Source organism: Physeter macrocephalus, chromosome 4 (genome assembly GCF_002837175.3).
Source record: "Physeter macrocephalus isolate SW-GA chromosome 4, ASM283717v5, whole genome shotgun sequence".
In the NCBI taxonomy this organism is placed as follows: domain Eukaryota; kingdom Metazoa; phylum Chordata; class Mammalia; order Artiodactyla; family Physeteridae; genus Physeter; species Physeter macrocephalus.
Window position 1 is genome coordinate 3,135,203 of NC_041217.1, and position 6,191 is coordinate 3,141,393.

A 6,191-nucleotide genomic window follows, 5' to 3' on the forward strand; every position below is an offset into this window, starting at 1 on the left:
GGTTCACCCCTGGATTCCCAATAGATAAATATCTTACCTCATTATACTTATTCACACAGGTACCCTCTAGTAGAACAACACTACTGGGGAATGATCTTTAACAAAATCAAGCCAGCAGAACACTGAACAAAGATTTCAGAAAAACGGTAGGTTATTTGCAAATTCATTTTGGCATCAAAACAAACAGAGTAAAAATTATTTTTTCAGCCCCACAATCCAAGCGCTGAATGAAAGCATTCCGGAGTTAAAGTTGTGGATGAAAGATAAATGTGACACTTTGAATAGGTAAATGAAAGAGCAGGACTTTGATGAGGTACTGTGGAGGGGTTCAAGTCAATCTTTACAGATTCTATTTTGTGGGTTTGCAGAGAAGGATTGCGGAGACCCTTCCTAAAGGTATCACCTGGACTTTGGCAACTTCCTGAGGTATCAATGCCAGCAAGATAGGACAAAACTTGGAGGGTGCGGGTGAGAATTGACAAAAGAGGAGAAAAAGGAAAACAGGGGATGGGAGAAACTCTCTCTCATTGGATATGGTCAGTAAGCCCTGCTGAGTAGCTGGTGTCTATCTTATGTACTAATTTGATACATTTAGCTGGTTTCTGAAGCTTTGATCCTCCAGTGTGCTCAGCAGGCCAGCATCAGCATCACCTGGGAGATTGTAAGAGGGACGTGCAGAAGCTAAGACCATGCCTCTAACCTACAGAATCAGTATCTGCATTCTGACAAAGTCCCAGATATTTCACATGCATGACTGTCAGAAAAGCATTGCTATTGGCATCTAGGTATAAACACTCAAAGGATGTACTGATACATACAATTAAAACTCAAATAAAGTAATGATTCTTTTAAATAAATAAAATTTTGTTCTTGTAATCTGAGACCAGATAATAATAATACTTTTTTTTGGTTAATCTAATTCTAAAAATTAGAGTTTCTCTTCACAGGTTGTGTGCTGTCTATGTAGCTATTTACTTATGATTGAAAGAAAACAGAAAATATACTTTGCTTTTCATTAGCTAAGGCATTGGAAATTGAGAAATTTAAGACAAAGGTAGATCAATCTACTTCTCTTCCTTTTTCTACCTGATGACAAAACAGCCACAGGAAAACTAGAACACCAAAATAGTGAGTTTTGACTTTGTTCTACATGAATCATATGCATATTTGGGAAATCCTCTATGTCTGAATGTTTAACTTTTACATACTTGTAGGAAATGTGGTCATCACACCCAAGAGAGGATAATAAACCAAGAAAAGTCAAAAGCATTTCAGTCAATTAAAGCTAAAAATCTAAGTTCATGAAAAGGTTTGTCTATTACAGAGCTCAAAAAAGAAAAAAGAGACACCCTTTTTACTATGCTTGGCCTAACTAACTAAGAGCTGACCACATAGCCCGATGTGGGCTCATTGTAAATTCAGAATGCTGGAGAAACTTCCTGCTCAGATAGCTTTCATTTTCATCTGCTCCCAATTTTCCCACCCAAGATTCAGACCACCCATGACAAACAAACAAACAAAATTACTACCAAGAGCTAATTTTATAATGAAAACAATTTGTACATAAATGTGTGAAAAGCAGGACTGTCTGTGGACCCTCTCCTTTAGGATACAAGTTTAAGGCCAAGTTAGAAGTCTTAACAGAACTTCTTACATTTTCACAGTTGTTATGGTTTAAGTGTTGATGAGCAGAGACATGGTGCTCTTTCTATGTTGCATTAGGAGTTTCCACAAATCACATAATTTCCTAGATCTCAGTTTCTCTATACGTAGTAAAGGGAATATCAATACTTGTACCGCCTTCCTCATTGTGTTATTGTAAATATCAAATATAACAGTGGCAATGAAAGAGTTTTGAGGTGTGTCGAGTGCTGTATATATAGAAGAGGTTGTCATCGGTGAGTGTGTTTTCTTAAAGACATTTTAGGATTTATAATATGGTATATATTCTGGGCTTATTTAATAATATGCAGTTTAACAGGCCCAATTCTGCCATCAATAACATTCATTCTTCAATAGATTTTCCTTTAGTAAATTGAAAACAGAAATTGACCTTTTTAATGTACAAAGAAATATCTTTACGTGACAAAAACATAGATTTACTTTCTTTTTTTACTTTACATGACTGGCCTTGAACAATTATAAAAGCACATACCTACAACTTTGAAGGAGCGAGTAAACATATAATCACAAAACTCATTTATTAGTCTTTATTTTGTTTTCATCACTATCACATTTGGGCATTTTATTCAATTTTGTTTCCTCAACTAATTCCTTTGTAAATGAATATATGTAATGGTTGTACACTATATTTAGAATATGGGGACTCAAACTTTGAACCATAGACACAACAAATTCCAGACACATATTCTAGTTAGATAGTTCACTGAACGTTCAATAGCAATATATTCTAGTTAATCTGTACAGTTGACTTTAGCTTTTAGCTATGCAAGAGTTTCTCTATTGTTTTCACTATGGAGCTACGTTGATAATTTTTTATTGTTACACTTAGGTGATTCTTTCCCCTCAAATACATTAATTGAATTCCCTTATAATTATTTATGCATTCATTCGTTCAGCAAATATACAAATGCCTATTTTATGCAACACAATGTTCTAAGCACTGGGGGAAACGTATGAGTCATGTTCCGGTGGAAGGAGACATATAATAGAAAAGTGGGTTAAAATGAGATATTTTCTGATAGTATTAAGTTCTATGAACAGAAAACAAAACCAAACCTTAAGTTATATAAGTCAATAGGTGAGCGCCTTTCTAGAAGGAAGTTTTCTCTGAGCAGTGGCATTTGAAGAGAAACATAGGTGATGGACATAAAGGAGTCAGCCCGGGAAGATTGAGGGCAAGGGCGTTCTTGGCAGATGGAACAGCTAATCCAACAGCTTGAGGAAGCCCGGTGTGATTGTAAGTCATGAAAGCGGGGTGGATACCAGGTGAGATCAGAGTGTCAGGTAGGAACAGCAATAGGGTGAGGCTGTGTCTTACAGGTCACAGCGAGGAATCAGGAGGTTGACAGAAATGTTATAGGAAGCAACTGGAGAACTCTAGGTAAGAAAGTGACGAGGTATATTTTGTGTTTTAAAAGCTAGCTGCTGAGTGGAACATAGATCGTGGTGGGAGTGAGCATGCGTACATAGTCAGAGAGACCAGATAAAGGTGGTCACAGTAATGGATGTGAGAGGTAATAGTGGCCAGGACATGCATAGCAGTAAAAGATGTGGGGAGAGGCTATTGCATTTAAGGTCTATCTGGAAGGTAAGCCTCACGATATTCACTTATCCGTGGAAATGCAGGGGGAAGGAGACTCAAAAAAATGAGAAAGCCATGTGACTTGACCAACCTCATAATTTTAATTAGTTCTTTTAAATGTAGGAAGCCCTTACTTTTACAGACCCCTGGAAGAGGAGGAAGTATGTAAGAATACTCAGATTTCTTAGAATTCCTCTAGTTTCAAGAGAAACAGATTTTAAGCCAGGGGAAAGGAAACCCAGTCCCTCTGAGTGTGCGAATGGGCTTTTTCAAGCCTCCCTCAGAAGAAAGGTACTGAATCCACTCTGTCTTTATATTCTAGAACTAGGATATTAGTTCCCTTGGGTGTTCTCTAAACAACTGGACAAATATAGTGCTTTGCTGATCCATCAATTTTACTCAAAGATTTTAAAGGCTTGGGAAGCCAAGTTTAACTTATACATTTTAATTTTTAAATGTATGTATTCAGTATGTACAATTTATACATTTCATTTTAAAATTTATTTTAAAATTTATGTGCTTTAATTTTAATGTATGTCATATATAGTAGCATTTGTAAACTATAAGGTAGAATTAAATATGTCCAAGAATTTTTTCTAGATAAAATAGGAGATTAAAAAACAGGCTCCTCTGAGGACTTCAGGTTTTGCCTTAAGGAAAATAAGGGCCACTGAAGTGTTCCCTTTAAAAGACGGAAGATTGAGAAAAGCTTGTTACAGGAGGGGACATGGAGAGGGGATGAGCCAGGCTGAAGCAGAGGGGAATCTCTGATCTGAAGTATTACGAATATTGAAGCATACTCGCCAGGAAATAGACGGAGCGAAGTGGACAGAGTCAAGAGGTCTCTGGGTATGCGGATGAGTTGGATATGAGCCTGGGAAAAGAAAAGGAAGATTTAAATTTTCAGCCCCAGTTTTCTGTCTTTGGTCCCTGGCGGTTCTATTCATGGAGATGGAAGTAATGAAGGTTACACAGATCAGAAGAGATGATGAACATATTGAGTGCGAGGTTCTATGAGAGGTTCAAGGGGAAAGGTGTGGTGGATCTACAGTTCCTCAGGAGAGAGGTCCGGGCTGCAGTTAGAAGGATGGAAATCATCTGTACAGAGTCGTCATCAAAGCCATGGAGGTGAATTAGTGAGACGATAATAGAGCCTCTGAAAGACTGAAAAATACAAACACACTACAAACAAGAAGAGGAAACACAGTTTACCAAAGAGAACAAGAAGACATAAAATGATAGAAAGAAAACCAGGGGCACATAAGGCCAGAAGGAGAGACCGCTTCAAGAAAGAGGGAGTGACCGACTGCACAGAAGTTTTAGAGAAGCCAAGTAGCAAAAAGGCATGGGATTTAGCAACACACAGTCCTGGTGGTCTTATCAGCACAGCATAGTGAAGACAACAAGCCAGAATTCAGCAGGCAGAGAAACGACAGAAAAGAAAGTTGAAATTGTGTGTCACTAAATCTTTCAAGAAGTTTGTCCAGGAAGGACAGAATACAGAAGGGGGACCTGGTACCCAAGGCAGGGATTTTTAAGTATTGAAGAGAACTGAATACTTTTAAACGCTAGCAAGAAAGACTGAGTAGGCCGGGAGCTGCTGACAATGTGAGGAGGGTAGAAACAGATAAGAAAAAAGTTTCCGAGCGGGCAGGGGAGGTTAACATCCTTGTACACGGTTAGTGACTTGCCTTGGGCAGATTTGAAAACAGCTTTTCCATTGTAATGGGAAGAAACGAGGAAAGGACGAATCTTCAACTTGGTAAGTTTACTGGTGCCCCTGGGAATGAGAAGGCAACACAACCTAGGTAGATGGATGGGACAGAGACAGAGAGAGAGAGAGAGAGAGACAAAGAGAGACAGAGAGAGAGAGAGAGAGCGAGAGAGAGAGGACAGAGACAGAGACAGAGAGAGAGAGAGAGAGAGAGAGAGAGAGAGAGAGGGTGTAGAGCATTGTAGACAGTGAGAAAAGGAGCTGAGTGGGCAAACAGGTGTTATTCAGGAACTAGGCAACTTTGGACACGATGTGTTTAGACTAGTCATACCCTTTACAGACATTAGAATTTGATTTGGCAGGTCTTAGAAGTCCAGATTAGTCTAGAGGAGATAATCAATTGGATTAATCCAAAAATGGGTTTTACCTGGTGGACTGGATGAGGCATCAGAAGGAAAACAGGGCAAGGAAGTTGGGGCTATTGACCAGATGCTGTAGGAATTCATAAAATGTGGACTCTCACAGGGAAGGAAGTATGAAAGGAAAGGGAAAGAAAAATGGAAATGGATGATAGATACGGGGAAAATGGAGGAGCCAGAGAGTTTGGAGAGATCAGAAAGGGTGAGAGGGAGGCGTAGTGATCACGTTGGAACGGTTGAAGGTGGTGGTTACAGAGCATGTGGGTTCATTTGACAATTTCAAAAGCAAACTGTCCCAACCTCTATGGTGCAGGCAGGGGTGGCTGCGGTGGGAGTGGAGGTAAGAATCATCAGCACCGAAGAGGTCAGTGAACCAAAAGAGTAGACAGTTGGATACATTGCTCTGTGAACACTGAACTAAACTGGGGGGACCGCCGGACCAGCGCTAAAGAGGAAATCTGAGAACAGGATGCCCGGTCCCCAGTGGGTGAGAAGGACAGAGAAGTTGATAGGTGATGGCCAGGAGGAGCTAAGTAAGCGTGTGCCAACACTGGAAACCTCAGCTTGGCCAGTGTGAACGCGCCCCATGGTTAATCTAGACCAACCGTGGGGAGAGTCTGTGCTCTCAAAATCATTTCCCTCCTGTCCTCCAGTGTCGGACTCATTTACTTTGACATTATTTTATTTTATTTAAAATAGTTTTGGGGTTTTTTATTTTTGTTTTCTGGTTTTTTTGTTTGTTTTTTGTTTGTTTGTTTTTTGCGGTACGCGGGCCTCTCACTGCTGTGGCCTC